The sequence below is a fragment of the Dromiciops gliroides genome, chromosome 5 (assembly GCF_019393635.1).
Source record: "Dromiciops gliroides isolate mDroGli1 chromosome 5, mDroGli1.pri, whole genome shotgun sequence".
In the NCBI taxonomy this organism is placed as follows: Eukaryota; Metazoa; Chordata; class Mammalia; order Microbiotheria; family Microbiotheriidae; genus Dromiciops; species Dromiciops gliroides.
In genome coordinates, this window is record NC_057865.1 from 275,277,381 (window position 1) to 275,297,726 (window position 20,346).

The 20,346-nt window shown below is 40.3% G+C and overlaps 1 long non-coding RNA gene across 1 annotated transcript in view; it reads right to left on the bottom strand.

The window, feature by feature from the left end:
• Positions 1-3,366: 3,366 nt before the first annotated feature.
• Positions 3,367-20,346, bottom strand: part of LOC122727571 — a 145,565-nt gene continuing 128,585 nt past the window's right edge. The window contains exon 3 of the long non-coding RNA XR_006353152.1: positions 3,367-3,484. This is a non-coding gene — a long non-coding RNA (uncharacterized LOC122727571). The remainder of the gene's footprint in view (positions 3,485-20,346) is intronic.

The following is a 20,346-nucleotide window of genomic DNA, read 5'->3' on the forward strand; positions in this document are numbered from 1 at the left end:
ATCAGGAAAATCCTTCTATGGGCAACCTAGACAATGTGCTCATGTGGATGCAGAGTGACATAGAGGCTAGAGCGTTGGATCTGGAATCAGGAAGACCAAAATTCAAATCCTACCTCTGACATTTACTTGATGTGTGAATATAATCAATGAACCTATCCTAAGTCTGTTTACTCATAAGTAAATCTGGGAATAATAATGTCTTTGGTACCTACTTCAAAGGAGTTTTGGTGAAGCTCAAATTAAATCCTAATATCTAGAGTTGAAACTGAAAAAGATCTCAGATCGTCTAATCCAGTGACTTCAAAATGAGGTCCAGAGTTTTTAATTGCCCAAGGTCACATAAATAATGAGAAGATGCCAGATCCTCTACATGCAAATCCCACACTCTATATAATGCATGTACCTTAAAGTAATATGTGTGTGTTTATATTATACATGTGTCAGTAAAAATAAAAACATAAATAATGCACAGTGCACTTTTCTCAATCATAAGGTTCCCCTGAATCCTTCTTCCAATCTAAGCAATCCGGCCAGTCAAGAAAATCAGCCAACCTGGGTATAGTCCTTCATTAGGGCCAACCTCTAAGGCTGCTATCCCTGGCCATGGTGCTGATCCCTCTGTAATACTAATGTAAAAGAAGCCAAGATTGTGTAAAGTAATGTCTCTTAAACATTTTGAGGTTGGTAGCATTGACGGCATCCATGACCTCCCCCCCAAAAAAAATAAATAAATAGAATCCTGTGATGCAACTGTCAGAGACAGAACCAGTTTGGTTGAACGTACCACTAGCCTGACCTACTTTGGGAGTGATTATAATTAGTTGTGGGAGTGTGTGGATGTGAGTGCCTGTCAGTTATTCAAATTCATCATATCTCACAAAAGAACTATACTCAAGGGTTTCAGGATTCTGGTACCTGGCAGGAAACAAAAGTCACACGTACTTGGCTAAAGCTTTGCCCACTGTGTAGTTGAAATTAACATATTTTGCCACCAACATGGAGAGAGCAATGGTACATATACATGGCAAAGGGAGATCATTTATATAGGCAGTGCAATTGGAATTGTGCCCTCATCAGCTGTGGTCTCTATTGGGAGCATTAGCCTGAAGCATATTTACCATCCGGAGACTGATGCTGCTGGTGATCTGCTCAAACCTGAGATCATAAGATTTCAGACTGGAAGGAACAATAGAGTTGATCTAGACTAATCCATTCTTTTTACAGATAGGGGAACTGAGGTACAGAAAAAGTGTGCTTGATATTGCAAAAGTTGTAAATAACAGAGCTAGGCCTCAAAACAAGATCCCTCTGATGTCAAAGTTAAGAAATAACCATATGGGGCAGCTAGGTGGTACAGTAGATAAAGCACCAGTCCTGGATTCAGGAGGACCTGAGTTCAAATCCAAAGTCAAGCACTTGACACTTACTAGCTGTGTGACCCTGGGCAAGTCACTTAACCCTCATTGCCCTACAAAAATAAAATAAAATTTAAAAACTAAAGTGCCTGGTCCAGAGGCTGAGGTGTCTCTGCCAGAGACCTCACAGCTCCTGGATGATGTTTCTTTTAGGGGCAGCTAGGTGGTGCAGTGGATAAAGCACTGGCCCTGGATTCAGGAGGATCTGAGTTCAAATCCAGCCTCAGACACTTGATAATTACTAGCTGTGTGACCCTGGGCAAGTCACTTAACCCTCATTGCCCTGAAGAAAGAAAGAAAGAGAGAGAGAGGGAAGGAAGGAAGGAAGGAAGGAAGGAAGGAAGGAAGGAAGGAAGGAAGGAAGGAAGGAAGGAAGGAAGGAAGGAAGGAAGGAAGGAAGGAAGGAAGGAAGGAAGGAAGGAAGGAAATAGAAAAAGAAATAACAGAGTATATTAGAGAGAACACTAAACTTGGAGAGAGAAGAGACCTTAGTTTGCAAAGCATTCAGGCATTTACTGTGTGATCATGGGCAAGTGACTTTACCTATTTAAGCCATTTTCTTCATCTATAAAGTAGAAATGATAACAATGCCAATACAGCCTACATTGTAGGGTTGTTGTATCAAATGAGGCAACATATGTGAAGCATTTTGTAAACCTTAAAGAGCTTCTATAAATGTCAGCTATTATTACAAATCAAATACTCTTTCCACTTTGCCATGCCATACCTGGAGTGATCACACAGGTAGCAAACACACGGCAGCTGCCAGGTGTTTTCTGTGGTTGAATTAATTAGAAATTTATCATAGTCTTTTAGAGCTAAAAAAGGAACCTAAAAGTTCATCTGATCCAACCCCTTTATTTTATTAATCAACTGAGGCAAAGAGAAAGGTGAAATGAATTAGATTCAACTCAATAAACATTTCAGTTTATTCAGTTACTATGTGCCACACACTCTGCTAGACACTGAGGATTGAAAGACAAAAAACTTAGATGGCCTCTACCCTCTAAGAGCTTATATTCCATCAAGAGGTCCTTAGTTCATTTCTGATGCCCTTTCAATATTTTGTTGGCAGTCAGGTGGCATAATGGATAAAGTGCTAGACTGGGAGTGAAGAACACCTGAACTCAATCTCTACTTCAGACACTTCCTAGCTCAACCCTCAACTGTGAAATGGGGAGAATAATAGTTCTTACTGCAAAGAGTTGTTCTATAGATCAAAGGAAATAACATATAGAAAGTGCTTCACAAATCTTAAAGCACTATATAAATGCTCATTGTTGTTTTTGTTGTTGGACTTACCCGAAGTCACACAACTCAGATACATTTACAGTTAGAAAAGATCCTAGAGGTCCTCTGGCCCAACTCTTCATTTTTACACATGAGGAAACTGAAAGCCAGAGAAGGGAAGTGTTTTACCCAAGGTCGTGCAGCAAGGAAGTAACAGGAGCATGATGAAAACCAGAGTCCTCGGACTCTATAACCAGTATTCTTTCCTCTGCACTGCCATAATTAGTAAGAACTAGAATTAGGACCTAGTCCCCCTGACAAAATGTAGTGTTCTTTCCACTACACCAAACTATATTCTGTGGCATAGGCTCATAGTTTTAGAGAAAAAATGTACGATACAAGCTATTTTGGCCAGCCTCTACTTTTTATATATGAGGAAACTGAGGCAAAGAAAGGTTAAGTGGTTTGTTGAAGGTCCTACAGCTAATAAGTATCACAGGAAGGATTTGAATCCAAGTCTTCCTAACTCCAAATCCAATACTCTATGCACTACAGTATGTGTCAATATCCCTGAAGAAAAGAGTAGGGTGTTTTTCTTTGCAGTTCTCTCCAACTCTTAATTTTTTTCTACCTCAGGTCCAAAACATCACCTCCCAGGGACATAATTTAGGAACTAGACATCAAATTTATTCACATCACCATGGAAGAATTCTTAGCCACTGTGTTTTCCAGGCCAAGCTGATCACATATCATCTTCATTTTGCTGTGGTGATCACAGGAGCTCTTGCTGACATTTGCGTTTTGAATTATGCTTTCCTCTATCTTCATGCCAAAAGCCACTGAAAATTTCAATGAGAAAACATAAGTTCTAAAAAAAATTTTTTGCCTGTGGATGTTTTCAATTAATAATGTTTTATTTAATGTGACTGGAATAAACAAACTTTTCTTATTGTGTTATCTCCCCTCTCATAGCCCTTGGATGGTGTTTTTTATTGTTGTTATTGTTATTAATTCAGCCACAAAAAGAGCTCAAGGGGCAAGGAAACAGGTGTGAACCAACCCCCAGCTGAAAGACCAGCTGGTGAGAATCTCACATCTGCAATTTTGAGATGAGGAGTGTGTTTGAATATGTGCATTTCAAAGTCAACTTCAAATCCCAGCTCTAAAGGCTTACAAATAAAGAGAGAAGAAAAGGAGGGGGGGATAGATGAGAGAAAGGCTGAAACAGAGACACAGAGACAGAGACAGAAAGAGACGCAGAGTCTAGCTAATCAGGGTCCCTAAAAATTCATCCTCAAGATCCAGGTTTGTAGTGGCATCTGAGGATGTGTTGATGTGATTTTAATTTTTTTAAATTGGCTTTAAAGTCAAAAGACCAACTCTGCCTCATATTAGCCCTGTGACATTAAATGAGTCATTTGCTTTTCTGGGTGTTTATCCCCTTCCATAATTATGCAGGAGTTTGACTAAATGCCCCCTAAGGTGACTTACATAAATTTATTATCCTAAGAACTTAGTTTGCAGAATAGATCAACATATTCAATCATAAGATTCAAAGCTAAAAGATCAAGTCGAACCCACCTCACTTTGTAGATTAGGAAGGTGATGTGTACCTTGACCAAGGTCACAATGGTAATAACAATAATAACTCCCAAAAACTTTACCAACAATATCTCCTTTATCAATATTATCTTCTTTGAGCCTCACACTAGCCCTTCAAGGCAGGTGCTGCTGTAATCCTCATTTTACAGATGAAGAAATTAGGGCTCAGAGAGATTCAGCAATTTGCCCAGAGTCACATAGCTAGCAAATGTGTAAAGGAAGAAGGAAATCAGTTCTTCCTGACTCAAAACTCATCATTCCATCCACAACCCCAGGATACTCCTCTGGTAGTAAACAGTAGCATATGTTGGATATCTTCTCTCTAACCAAGTCATGCAAGTACTATATGATAGAGCCACAATTTGAACCCAGGTCCTCTGACTCCAACGCCAGTATTCTTTCCACTACACTGTGAGATTTAAAATTGGATATTAGATCATAAATCTCCCCTACTTAACCCTTCCCTTAATTCATCTCCCAGACTAGTAAATGGAAGAAGCTTCTGGTTTTCTAGATAGAGCCTTTATTGTATATAAGGTGTTGTTGATTAGAAGGATAGGAAAACAGAAATACAGTACAAATCGTCTTAAATCTAGGCTGTCTATATTCCTTATAAAAACTCACCAAACCGATTTAGGCCACCTTTGGAGTGAGTCAGACCGTCTGTGCCGCGCCGCCCGGAGTCCCGCCAAGCCCGCAAAAAAGGCTACTCCCGTTCTCTCCACCCCGGAAGTCAAAAAAACCCGGCAGGCAGTCTGACATGCGCAGCAGGCGCACTGTACCTGGCAGGCAGTCTGACATGCGCAGCAGGCGGACTGTACCCGGCAGGCAGTCTGACATGCGCAGCAGGCAGACTGTTCATCTCCTCCCCAAAAGGGTGGTCCTTGAAAAACTGGTGTCTTTCACTTATCCTAACCGACTGTTAAAAACTTTCATATTTTACCACATTTCCCCCCTTTGCTTCCTCAAGAAACGGAATGTTTCCTTGATGGAACAGTAAAAAGAATATAATAACTTTTGCTGACTAATAATATGCGAACAACAATACAGAAAAGGAAGAGAGGAAAGTTTTGTCCAGAGGGGCGATTTTTTTTTTTTTTTCCTCATGAACCGACGCTTTGACATTAGTCTTGCAAAGGGAGAGCCTCTGCAGAGAGTACATGTTACAGATAGTATATAACAGAAAGGAGATAGTAAAAGCTAATAAAGCAAAGCAGTTCATATAAAGTCTCTGAGTTCTCTTGTCTTCTTGAAGTGGTAAGATGTCATCAGGAGGAAACTGGATTCTGGTCTGGAAAACTGGATTCTGGACTCTGGTCTGGAAAGCTGGATTATCTTCTTTAACTGTTTGAATTGCTGTATTTTTAAAACCTTAGCATAGCATTGTCAATGATCAAATTAATAAATTCCATTACATTCCCTCCTTTATATGGTTAGACTTGTAATAGAGGGTTGAGGTAGTTATGCAATGTGTAACACTTTTTACCACCATGTGTCTGGATCAAAGCCAAATTTAGTATGTGTTCATGACACCTGAAAATGTTATGGAAAGGTTATCATACCATATCTCATGGTTCTGAGACAGCCAGTGATTGTGCTAGGCCACAGGTGAATTCAACTGAGTGAGATAAAAAGATAAATAAGTTCAGTTAAATTAGGTTAAATTAGGAGGGAGAGAGGATGAATACTGGACTGTGCCTAGTAATTGTGCTCTACATAGTCACCATCATAAGCAAACCATGGACTTACGTATACCTGTCTCTCCTTTTGTTGCACATATATTCTCTCCAGGGCCTGCGTCAGAGTTCACAGCAAGTTAGTCTCTGAAATGATAAGTTTCCATATTTCTGAAATCTCATTAATTTCACCAAAGACAATATGATGGTAAAAATGTGTGCTATGCTGCATAACTGAGAATATATTAGTGATATATACAATAATTCCAAACCATACCCAGAGTATAATGACATATAAATAATAAACGAATGTAAATAGCTGATTATATTAGACATTGTTACATAATCTTCTTTTAGACATTATTACATAATCTTCTTTTAGCAAGTAGACCACATCATCTTATACATGAATTCTCTGGTATAACAGTAGCAGATACTTAAAGTGGTGATTAATTCATCAAAAAGAAATAAGACTTCAATTAGCAAGATTCAATATTCAATGTTTTCAGTGAGGTATCAAGCAATTTCTGGTACTTTTTAGTTAAACAGAACAACATACAAGAGAAAGGAGAAAAATAAATAAATAAAACAAAACTCATTAGAACTCATGGTTCTCTCAAAAAGAAAGAGTAAATAAAAAAAAAGAAGAATTCTGGTAGCTTCTGAGGCCCGATAGCCTCACCCACAGCATATACTTAAAATGACTTTGAATAATCACTTAGTTTACAAAATTTAGTTTTAAAGAAAAGCAAAAGAAACAAAAGTAAAAAAAACCAAAGCAAAACCAAAAATAAAAAATAAAAAGCAAAAGATTCGCTAAGCACCCTTTTGTGCTCTTAAAGAACTTAAAGGTGCAGTCAATTCCAGGTCTTTTCAGTGCCTTTCAAAAGTCAAAACAAAAACAAAAAAACCCAAAAATTAATAAAAAAAAAAAAAATAGTTGAGGTAGGCCAGAAAACTAGGCCATGTACTTCAGTGCTTTTGCCTGTAGAAGGAAATGCTTGTTAAATTATAAGGTATTTAAGCTGCTAGAGTTTGGGGTATGCCACATTGTTTTAACTGGTTCCCCAATTCTCTGCATGCCAAAGTGGCAGGGGTTTCTGAATTGTCATTGATCTTTCTAATGCTGTCATAATGTTCTTTATGGTAGAAAATGTGGAGTTCTGTAGCATCAGTTTTGTCTGTGCCACTGATTTTCAATAAAGGCTGATTTAATTGATGAACCACAACATTCAGCTGATGCTGCTTAGCAAATGCTACAATTGAATCATTTCCTCCCCACTTTCCAAATTTCTTTAATTCATCAACATATTCTTCAAAAGGGGAGTCATTTACTATAAAAGACTCAAACTCTTGTCTATGGTTAATCATATAAGAAGCAGCTTCTTGTCTGTGTCTGAGATGATTTCTACAGTGACCTTCTAGCTGGTCTGCTAAAGCCCTAAAAAGGCAATTTCCGTCTCCTGATACTTTACGAAGACTGAGTCCCAAAGCATTTAACTGATCAGTGGGATTATTAAATGGGAACTGCCTTTTTCCTCTGAACTCTCTTTGCTCTTTAACAGTTGCTATCTTTAGGGTTTTTACCTCTTTAGCGTCTACCTCAGGTCTATCTGAAATCTCTTCACCTATGAATGGTGCAGGCTTTATATGAGAGCAATGAATCCATGAGTCTTTTTCACCAATTTTAATGGCAGTAGGAGTTGTCAATAATACCTGAAAAGGTCCTTCCCAGGCAGGTTGAGTTCCACTGGTTTTCTGAAAATTCTTTACATATATTTTATCTCCTGGGTTGAAGTTATGCAATGAAAAGTCTAATGGTCCTGCCTGGACCACAGCTCCTGCCTCATGGAGTTCACGTAGCCTGGTCTGTAATTCCTGTATATAGGAAGCAACAGAAGTATCACCTCCCACCAGTGATGTATAAACTGGGGAAAAAGTTTTAGCTTGGATAGGAGGGTGACCAAAAAGCATTTCATAAGGAGATATATGAAGTTCTCCTCTTGGTCTACTTCGTAGATAGAATAATGCCAATGGTAGAACATCAGGCCATTTCAAATGGGTTTCAGTACATAATTTGCCAATCATACTCTTAAGCTCTTTATTCATACGTTCGACTTGGCCTGAACTTTGTGGATGGTAGGGCGTGTGGAATTTTGGAGTCACTCCCAAGAAAGAATAGATTTGGGATAAAATCGAATCAGTGAAATGTGTGCCTTTGTCAGAATCGATGCGGGCTGGTGGGCCAAAACGAGGTACTATCTCTTTAAGAAGAATTTTGGCAACAAAGGCAGCTGTGGCTCGGGGGCTGGGAAAGGCCTCCACCCACCGAGTGAGCTGATCAACTATAACAAGGCAAAATTTATAATGTCCTGCTTTTGGCATAGTAATATAATCAATTTGTAAGTGCTCAAAAGGTGTATATGCTAGAGGACGCCCTCCATAAGCTTTGACCTTAAAAGCATACTGATTATAAGACTGACATGTGGAGCAGCCCGAGCAGATTCGAGATGCTGTATTAGTCACACCTGGTGCTATCCAGGTTCTCTTAATAGAGTCTACAATGCCTTGTGTACCAAAATGGCCTTTTCTGTGAACAGAGAGGCATACCTGGTGGTAGAATTTCCGGGGAAGAAATGGCTTACCTTCCGGAGACACCCAGATGCCATTGATCTGTTTCGCCTTAAATTTCTTTTTCCACTTTTCTACTTCAGAATCGTCATAGGTTAGGTTGGAAGGAATATCCTCAGAAGGTGAAAGGTTAAATACATGTTCAGGAGCTTCTAATGCAGCAAGCTTGGCTGCAGAATCGGCTCGTGCATTTCCCTTTGAAACAGGATCACTATTCCCTGTGTGGGCAGGGCAATGTACAACGGCTAGGGAAGAAGGCAGTTTTAGGGCATCTAAGAGGTCCTTGATAAGGTCCCCATTGGCAATAGCCTTGCCCGAGGATGTTAGAAAGCCTCGTTGACGCCAAATCATACCAATAAAGTGGCATATGCCAAAGCCATATTTCGAGTCAGTAAAAATGGTGGCACTCTTATCTTTAGCTATATTACAGGCCTGTGTAAGAGCCACAAGTTCAGCAGCCTGTGCACTAAAATGGGAAGGCAGAGAAGCTGCCCAGAGGGTGTCATAATCAGAAACTACAGCAGCTCCAGTAAAACGGGTTCCCTCTCTCATAAATGAGGAACCATCTGTATAGAGGACAAGATCAGGATTTTCTAAAGGTGTATCAAAAAGATCATCACGGGGTTTTTCAGCCATATCAACTAAAGAAGCACAGTCATGCAACGGTTCCCCCGAGAATGGTAAGTTAGGGAGTAGTGTTGCTGGATTAAGAACTGTGCAGCGTTTTAAAGTGATATTCTCATTACCTAACAGGGTTATTTCATACTTAGCCAGCCTTTGATCTGAAAAGGCTTGTGTCCTGTGACGTAGTAAGAGAGCCTCCACTTCGTGAGGGCATTGCACAGTTAGAGGGTTACCTAGGACCAAATCAGAGGCTTTTTCTACCAAAAGCGCTGTGGCCGCCACTGCTCTAAGGCAAGGTGGCGCTCCAGCCGCTACAGGGTCCAGCTGAATTGAATAGTAGGCTATAGGACGTTGGTTAGGCCCCAGTGACTGAGTCAGGACTCCAGAAGCCACCCCCCTTTGTTCATGCACAAAGAGAGTGAAAGGCTTACTATAATCTGGCAGTCCTAGGGCAGGTGCTGATAACAAGGCCCGTTTTAATTCTTTTATGGCTGAGAGATGCTGGGGATCCAACTGTAAACTGTCTGGAACAGAACTTTTTGTAAGAGCTATGAGGGGTTTAGTAATTTCACCAAAAGAGGGTATCCATTGTCTACAGTACCCAGCTGCTCCCAGAATGGCTCTCAACTGCCTCTTAGTAGTGGGGGCAGAGAGTTGTTGAATGGCCTGGACTCTCTTAGAAGAGACAGAGCGAGTTCCAGCAGCCAAAATAAATCCTAAATATTCTACCTGGGGCAAACACCATTGTACCTTTGTCTTGGAAACCTTGTGTCCTCTCTTGTGCAGCTCCAGCAGTAAGTGACGGCTATCTTCCTGACAAATTTCAGCATTAGGAGAGGCCAAAAGTAAGTCATCTACATATTGTACTAGTGTGGAGCCCTTAAAGGTAATAGAGGCCAGATCCTGCTGTAAAATTTGGGAAAATAATGTGGGACTGTCTACAAATCCCTGTGGGAGTCTAGTCCAGGTCCACTGTCTATTTTTCCAGGTAAAAGCAAATAAATATTGGAAGTCCTCATGTACTGGTATGGAGAAAAAGGCAGAGCAAAGGTCTACCACTGTGAAACATGTAGATTCATAGGGAATTGAGGAAATTATCATAGCCGGATTTGCGACTATAGAATGTCTAGGAATAACATAATTATTAATCGCTCTAAGATCTTGCACAAAGCGATAAACAGGTTTACCATCTGGCCCAGGCTTGGGTTTTTTAACTGGCAAAATGGGAGTATTGCATGGAGAGTGATGACATGGAATAATAATACCCTGGCTTTTCAAAGCCTCAATTATAGGGGTGATCCCTTCTATTGCTTCCCTAGACAATGGATACTGTGGAATGGAGGGGGGTGGTCCCCCCTTAACTTTAAAGGTAACAGGCATGGCAGACTTAAGGAGCCCCACCTCATTAGGGGATGAGGCCCATAAAGACTCAGGAATGTCAGAGGGGATTTTGGATACCTCCCCTGCTGTTCCTTGAGCTTCTGTAAGTAAAATTGGTAATAAATGAACAGTATCCTCTGGCAATTGTAAGGAGACAGCCCCATCTGGAGCACAAGATATGGTTGCTCTAAGCTTGCAAAGGAGATCACGACCTAATAAATTTACAGGGGCATCAGGCATGAGTAAAAATGAATGTTCCACTGTTAAGGGCCCCATAGATACCATGCGAGGATTCAATTTTGCCACTCTCTGGCTCTTTCCTGAGACTCCCACTACATTCAAAAATCCTACAGGTCTACACCCAGCATCTGGTTTGCTTACTAATACTGATTTAGAGGCTCCTGTGTCTAGCAGACAATCATAATAAGTCTCCCCCACTTTTAAGGTGACATGTGGTTCATTACTCTGGGGAGGTGAATGGACTGGCACAAGTGCATTCAAAAAATCTGGATCTGGGAATATATGGCTTTCATTATCTATGTTCCATTCCTCCCCAAGACACCATCATTCCTGTGTCCTCTTCTGAGGGGGGTCTTGGTTACCATTATTCTGGTACTGCCTTTCTGTATTCCTCCAAAAAGATCTATTTCTATTTTGATTTCGCCTGTAATTAGAATTAGAATTTCTTCTCCAAGTCCTACATTCTCTCAATTCATGCCCCTCCTTACGACAGTAACAACACACCTTAGTGTCCTTGTTCCGGTGTCCACATGGCTGACTAGGAATCGCTGGTGCCAGAATGCTCTGTTTAGGGTGATCTGGATCTTCCTCACGTGAGTCAAAGACATAATTTGCAAGTTCCTTAATTCTATCTACTGAGAGATTTCTCCAGTCTGGACATTGTTTCAGAAAGTATCTGCGTATTTCTGGCAGTGAATTATAAACAAATGTGTTGAGAATGATACAGGAATCTCTTAAATCTACTGGATCCAATCTGGTGTACTGTCTAGCGGCCTCACAAAGTCTATCATAAAATCTGTTTGGTCTTTCATTAGCCTCCTGAGGTAGGCTTAAAAATTTCTGCCAGTTTTCCGGTTTTCTAGAGCAAGATTCCATTCCCTTCAGAAGTGTTTCTCTAGCATCTTTTAATCTTTGGAAATCCCTATCATCATTATAATTCCACTCTGGATCCTTTAGAGGCCATTCCACATCGGCCTTACCTTTCGCAACAAGGGCATTTCCTGCTGAGATAATATCTGTAATCTCAGTTGGGGACAGTAAAGTTTCCAAAAGGCAAGTAACATCAGCCCAACTGGGTTGATATGCATTAAATATAGTCCTTAACTGTGAAATTACAGTGTTTGGATTTTTCTCAAAACTAGGGATGATTGATTTCCATGCGCTCAAGTCACTTGGTCTAAAGGGGCTATATTTTCTGACTTGAATTGGCACTCCCTTCTTACTATGTTCTATAGCTTCCTGCAGAGGGAGTAGTTTCTGCTGATCTGATTCTGAACTTGGATCATCTCTAGTAGAAACAGCCATTTTGAGGTCTCTCTCCATATGTGAGAGTTTCCCCCACATCATAACAATGATAATAACAAAAACAATGATAATAACAAAAACAAAAAAAAAACAACAAAAAAAAATAAAATCCTTAGTCGTATGAACTATGGATGTGGTATTAAAAGGTATTTCAATTGCAGGCATAAAATTTCTACTTATATTAAACGTATTTTCCCAAAGATTCTCACGTATACTATTATACAAAAAACTTTTTGCTGCCTGAATGAGGAAAAAACCAATAATGTTATGAAGGACCATTGAATAAACTATTCCTCTAAGTCGGGATGTTATGCTGTCCCAATACATTCCGATGAGAAAAATCAAAGGGATGGTAGAATATTCGAGCATCTTGCCCTTTAAACTGGGCTGGCTTTTCTGTTTAAAGCAAGACTTTTAGAGGCTTAAAGTCTTTAAGGGAGATTAGACAAAGGGAAAGTCCGCGGGGGGGGGGGGGGGGGGGGGGTATTTGGAAAATCCACCGAATTAGCCGGCTTATGGCCAAACTAGGGAGGGTGGGAGGGTCCTTAAGGTCCCTTCGGGGTCGCCAAACTGTGAGATTTAAAATTGGATATTAGATCATAAATCTCCCCTACTTAACCCTTCCCTTAATTCATCTCCCAGACTAGTAAATGGAAGAAGCTTCTGGTTTTCTAGATAGAGCCTTTATTGTATATAAGGTGTTGTTGATTAGAAGGATAGGAAAACAGAAATACAGTACAAATCGTCTTAAATCTAGGCTGTCTATATTCCTTATAAAAACTCACCAAACCGATTTAGGCCACCTTTGGAGTGAGTCAGACCGTCTGTGCCGCGCCGCCCGGAGTCCCGCCAAGCCCGCAAAAAAGGCTACTCCCGTTCTCTCCACCCCGGAAGTCAAAAAAAACCCGGCAGGCAGTCTGACATGCGCAGCAGGCGCACTGTACCTGGCAGGCAGTCTGACATGCGCAGCAGGCGGACTGTACCCGGCAGGCAGTCTGACATGCGCAGCAGGCAGACTGTTCATCTCCTCCCCAAAAGGGTGGTCCTTGAAAAACTGGTGTCTTTCACTTATCCTAACCGACTGTTAAAAACTTTCATATTTTACCACAACACCAACCTCTTCACAAATGCTATTTGATTCTCCCTGCAACCTGGCTCCTTTATGCCTTATCCAGTGTGAGAAAATTATTAATAATAGGGGCTTGGGGACTTTCAGGAGCACCTCTGCTGAAAGAGCCTGGCTGACCTTTTTAAGGTCAGCCCAGCATCAGGAAGTTACCTTACAAAGCCTTGTTCCTGCCAGAGGATCTGAACTCTGACCTCAGCACATTCTATTCATGGACAGCCTTCAAGTCATGTCAATCAATGGACTTGAATGCTACCAGCCAATTAGCTTAGAGTGGTGTGTAGGGACCGCCTGTCCTCTGGACCCATAGAGAGCTTCCACTCTCAGAGGCACAGGAACTTCCTTTTTTTGTGGCCTGAGACTCATAGGTGAAGGTGTCTTTTTCTCCTCTCTCTCCCATAGATCCTAGCTAGGCTTTCCTATCTTTCAGAGGCACGTGTTCTCTCTTTACTAATATCTAATATACTTTAATAAATGCTTAATGCCCAAAAGTGGTGCTAAAGCTTCTAATTTATAAATAAGCCCTAGCTAATTTTCCCTACACTTGGGACAGAAATAGACCACTATACATATAGTTTGACTCGTCACACCAGGTATGACAAGAGGAAAGAACTTCACTGGGAGCCCAAAGGCCTCCCTTTGAATTTTGCCTTTAGCACTTCAATTCAACCTAATCCAATGAGTCTTTGTTTAAGTGCCTAATATGAGCCACCACTGTATTAGGATGACATATGCCAAGAAGAAAAAGAAATAGTCCCTGCTTTCAAGGAGCTTATAGTCTATATGTAGAGGCAGGTACACATATAAGTGTGATATATAGCTAGGTATATAAAATATATTCATATCTATATATATATATATGCATACATGTATGTACATATATGCTTGTTTGCATATATTTTTATACATATATGTGGGTGTGTGTGTATATGTGGGTATGGATATATGTGAAGGAAACCACAGAATCTAAGGAGAGGTAAGTTATTTTTCCAGGTACTGTACTAGGTGCTAGAGAAACAGATGAAACTAAAACTGTCCCTACTCTTGAGGGGCTTACATTATATCAGAGGAAACAACATGCACAAATAATATACAAAATGTAGAGATACTGATGAATAATAATAATAAAGGTGAGCACTCTTTTCAAAGTGCTTTATATATGTTGTTTCATTTGATCCTCATGATAATCCTTGGGGATAGGTGCTATTATTATCATCTCTGTTTTTAAAAACGAGGAAAGTGAGGCACACAAGGGTTAGGCGACTTATGCAGGATCACACAGTTAGTATCTTGGGCAGGATTCAACTTGCATCTTCCAGACTCCAAGTCCAGTGCTCTATATTCTGTGCCACCTTGATGAAGGACTAGACGCATGATTTAATTGGCATAGGGAAGATAGGAAGATAAGGAATGTTCCTTCTTTTCTTTGTACCTTATAAACCTTGACTAGAGCACTGAGAAATTGAATGACTTGCCCAAGGTCACACAGCAAATAGATATCAGAGGCATGATTTGGAACCAAGTCTTCCTGGTTCTAAGGCCAGCACTGTATGCCCTCCACCATGGCTGCCTTTCTATGAAAAACATATTAAAAAATAAATACAAGGCAACTAAGGGGAAGTAGAGACACTAGCAGATGGGGGAAAGGGGATCAGGAAAGACCTCATGTAGATATGCTTTAAAGGAAGCTGGAGAGTTTAAGATATATGGGAAGGAAACAGTGCATTCCAGACAGGAGGGATTCACAGCCTGTAGAAAGTTGAGAAGGGGGCAGATGAATTATGTACAAGATACAGCAAGGAAGCCAATTTGGCTGAACTATAGAGGGCATGAAGAGGAATCATGTAAGGCTGGACAGGTAACTTGGCAAATACTTGTGAACAGGTTTACCAGAACAGTCCTACCCCAAAGGAGCTAACATTCTACCAAACTTCTTTCCCAGCCTCAGTTTCCTCATCTGTAAAATGAAGACAACCATTTTCTCCCCCACCTCTCTCAATGTGTTGTAAGCAGAGGACTTTGTGAACCTTCAAATGACACATAAATGGAAACTATTCTGATCATACATATCTTTCTCTAAATCTCATAGAGCATTTTGAAGATGCCTAAAGCAAAAGGTACACGACAGCGTTCCAAAACCAGAGCACATTTCTCTCTATGAATTATTGATGTCCAAATGAGATTGCTGAGTTTTCTATAACCTTCTCATTCCTAGAGAAGAATCAGTATCATGGCTCTTAGCCATATTCTCTCCCCCATCTCACCCTCCCCATTCGAAAGCTCATCTCATCCCAGAGCATGTCCAGTTTCATTAGTCCCCTGCCCATCACAGCTTGGTTTCTAACACATTTCCAATGACTCTTTTGGACACTTCTCTCATGTAAGCCTTTGAGAAACATGCTTTGTTTCATGTTATAGGGACCTTTTGACTCCTGCAATGAGATGTTGACATCATTGGTGTCAGATAAATGACAATCACTGTTAGAGGAGAAAAAAACAGTTTTGGGAGGTAGAGTTTGGCAAGAAATATTTGTCTTCTGTAGACTGTTAAAAATCATCAAAGGTATGAAAGACCCCAGATCTGATCTACCTAGGTCACCTTGGGCAAGTCACTTTACTTCCCTCGATTTCAATGTTCTCATCTGCAAAATGAGGGGGTTGAATTCATGGCCTTTGAGCTCTAAGTGTGTGGTCCTGTGATTTCTTCCACTTCTTGTTCCTTTCTCTGACACCTGAAAGCCAGCATACCAACTGTTTGTCAAAAGCCAGAAAACTCACATTGGAATCCAATATCTGCCACTTTCTACCTGCATGACCTTTGGCAAGTCAATTCCCACATGTGAATTTGGATTTAGAGGACCAGGGTTTGAATTCTACCTCTGCCATGTATTATCTATATGACTTTGAGCAACTTGAGTCATCATTCTGGGACTCATCTTCCTCATCTGCAAAATGGGGGAAGGGGCTGGACTCTATGCACTCTCAGGTCCCTTCCAGCTCTAACTCTATTATTCTAGAATGCTAGAACATTAGTAAATTAGCAGACACGTACCCTCTTCAGTATTTGCTTAAATATGTGAATGTGCTATTCATGTGAAAGTTATATGACAATATTTTTTAAAAGGTCTACTCTGAACCTAATTATTATCTTTATAAATTAAGTAGGATTTGATCCATTGGCATTCGACTCTTTATTGTCTTCTAGGTATACATTCGGTTTATTGGCAAACCAAATTTGACATTAAAATAACCTCTCAAGATACCAACATCACATTTTTTTATTGCAAAGCTGAGACCATGAATAATAAAAGCAGAAACAGGGCTAGCGCCATCAAAAATTCAGGATGATTATGTTTTAATGAACTCCATGATTCCAGCACAGTGGAGAGTACAAGGCACTGGGCAACATGTTTCTATAGGGGGGATTCTAGTGAATTGCCCAATCCAAGAATCAGGAAGGGAAGAAAATGGCATTGTCCCTTGTCAACAAAATGGTAATTCTGGGAATAGAAATAGCACTTTTAAGAGAGCTCAGACTTCTTCATTCATCCTTCATTTTTAACTAAACTTTTGTCCAAAGTGGCTAGTGAGTGTTTTTTAAAAAAGAAAACTGACATCTAGTGTTAGAAGAGCAAGGTCAAGAATGGGAGGACAAATGTCCCACTCTCACTCTACCTCTGGAATTCATGTCATTTCAAACAAACCTTGAACTGATTGTTGTTTTTTAAAGCAAGAAAATACTTATCCAGCCCAATCTTCTCATTCTACAGGTAAAGAAATAGAACAATACCCCAGCAAAGTTCAAAGACTTGTCCAAGGTCACACAAATCAAGAAAAAAAGACTTGAAGTCTCCTAACTCCTAGTCTAGTCTCCTTTCCACTCCAGCACAATGCTCTTATCTTACCCATTCTCTTTCACAAAGCCTCTACTCACCCTGAAAACATACTGGAAATTCAGAGAAATTTAGGAAAATTTGTATCAACTGAAACAGAGTGAAACACTCAGAACCAAGAAAAAAATGTACACAATGACCAAAAGAGGAAGAAAAGCACTGAAAATATCACGATTCTCATCAATGCATTGACCTTTCTAGACCATGTAGACAAAGGGTGCTTAATTTGGGGTCTGTGAATTTCTTGTTAAAAAAACATATATATACATACATACACACATACATATATATGTGTGTATATGTGTATGTGTATATATATGCACACACACATATATACATGTATATATATTTTTCCTTTATGTTGTTATTTTGTTTTATGCATTTAGAAATATTATTCTGAAGAGTCCATAGGCTTCACCAGACTACCAAAGAGATCTAAAACACACAAAAAATGAAGCACTCTTAATCTTCACAGAAACACTGCCCCTACCCTCAAGGAACTTGCATTCTAATATGGAAGAAGATATGTAAATAACTAGGTCCATACAATTTATATATCCAAGTACAAATATGAGGTAATCTTGGGGGGAAAAGGCACTGGGGGGAGGAAGCAGAAAAGTCTTTTGCAGAAGGTAGAATTTGAGCTAAGTGTTGAAGGAAGCTAAGAAGCAGAGATAAGGAAGTAGAGCATTCCAGGCATGGGAAATAGTCTATGCAAAGGCATGAAATCAGGAGATGGAATATGGGACAGTAAGTAAGGTAGTATAGTTGTACTGAAGATCACATGGAGGGAGCTAAAGTGTAATAAGATTGGAAAGACAGGAATGAGTCACATTGTGAGGGACTTGTAAATGTCAAAATCGAGCATATTATATTTGATCTTGAAGGTAATAGGGAGCCACTGAGTTGGGGGTAGAGGGGTTAGGTAGATTAACACTGTCAGACCTGCACTCTAGGAAAATCTGAGTGGAAAGTGGATTTGCATGAGGAGAGACTTGAGACAAGGACATTGATTAGAAGAGTATAGTAGGGGGCAGCTAGGTGGTGCAGTGGATAGAGCACTGGCCCTGGATTCAGGAGGACCTGAGTTCAAATTTGGCCTCAGACACTTGACACTAGCTGTGTGACCCTGGGCAAGTCACAACCTCCATTGCCCTGCCCCCCAAAAAGTTACTTCCCCCTAAATACCCCAGGAACAGATGCCAAACTAAGAGATTATCAATCATTTACAGCTTTATGGGATTTTTTTTTATTACTAGCCAAATGTGGGATATTGAGGGAATAGGAAAGGAGATAAAGACCATTTAAAAGAATGAACCACGGACTTGGGAGGGGACAATAGAAATACATTTGGCATGCTAGGGGAGAAGAGGCTAGAAGAAAGAAGATGGCAAAGACTCACTTCACCATTTTTCCAAAAATCAGCTCAAGGAAGTGCCACTAACATTTCACATTTTTATGCCACTTTAAGGTTGACAAAGTGATTTTCCCCAGTGAAAGAAAAACCTGGGCTTGGTCTAGAAAAACCCATGTACCCAAAACCTCCAGATACACAAGAAGTTCAACAAATCCCAAGCCTACCTTTCTCAACTCCCTCCCTATCCTAGTTGGTATTCATACCACAGAGCCTTGATTTAAAGAGCCTACAGACACTTCTCCTAGGTATGTAAGTCTTAGCAAAGTGATATTTATTTTCCTTGCAAACCTAGCAATTCCTTCCCCCCTCTCTGGGTTTTATGTGCTCTGCAGTTGCTCTCTCTTGGTACTTTATAAATTGCTAATGTTTGCGAATTTGGATCTCTGGCTTCTCCACCCTTTCCTTCATCTCTCCCCATGTAGATTTAGCTTGTTGTTCTTAAGTTCATATTTGTACACCGGGCATGCTCTTTTTTTAATTGCTTCTGTCATCAGCTCATTTAACAGTATAGCTCATCCATCTGTTTTTTTTTTCCTTTCCCTACTTCAGCAACTCTTTTGAAGACAGAGCCTGGGACTAATTACTAGGTTCTAGTCATTTGTTATTTCCATCTGAAATATATTTCTCAGGATCATAGGATCATAGAGATAGAGATACAAGAGATCTCAGAGGGCATCTAGTCAATCAAGTGATAAATCTTTACTATTGATACTATTAATATCATAGCTAGCTTTAAAATTTGCCAAGCTCTTTGTAGATATTATTTCATTTGATTCTCAGAAAAACCATGGGAGATAGGCACTATTATTACACTCTTTACAGATGAAGAAACTGAGGCAAGCAGGGATAAAGTGACTTACCCCAGGTTAAACAACTAGCAAGTATTTGAGGTTAAATTTGATTTTAGTTCTTCCTGACTCCAAGCCCAGAGCACTAGAAAACAGAATCTATAACGATAATGGGGGTGGGGGGGTGGCTATGGGGGTGGGGGGGTGTTTGTATACACACATATGTGTGTGTATTTCATATAACACAAAAACTTTTTAGCATTTAGTGCCATGCAAAAGGGAAATGGAACGAGGCAGCTAGGTAGCACAGTAGATAAAGCACCAGGCCTGGATTCAGGACCTGAGTTCAAGTCCGGCCTCAGACACTTGACATTTACTAGCTGTGTGACCCTGGGCAAGTCACTTAACCCTCATTGCCCTGCCAAAAAAAAGCGGGGGGGGGGGGAGAATGGAACACCTTGAGAGTGAGAGGTCTTGAAGCAGAGGATAGATGATGACTTCAAAGGATCAGAGCTCTGGAGCCGGAAGGGACCTCAGAAGCCATGTATTCCAACCCTTCATTTTTACTGATGAGGAAACCAAGAAGTAACTGGCTCACAGTCATGCAGGCAGTAAGTAGCAGAAGTGAGATTTGAATTCAGGCCCTGTGACTTAGGGGTTAGGGCTATTTTGACTTCTCGATGCTCAGAGCTGTGGAAAGGGGGGTTTATATTTCAGGGAGGGGCTGGACTACACAGAGATGTCATAACTTAACTAGAGTCACAGCTAGTATGTGGAAAGTAGTACTTGAACCCAATTTTACTGGCTTTTGAGGTCCAGTCTTTGTCCATTACATAGCACTCCCACTCCAAGTTTAAATATATTTAATGTGTGTGTTATGACATCTTGAATAGCCCTCCCTGCTCTGAGATTCTGCAAGAGGTAGTGCCTGAATAACTGTTTATTGTTATATGGATGAAGCCTAGCAAAAGAGAGTTAAACACAACTGAAATAAATTGTGTAAGATAAAGTAGATCAGG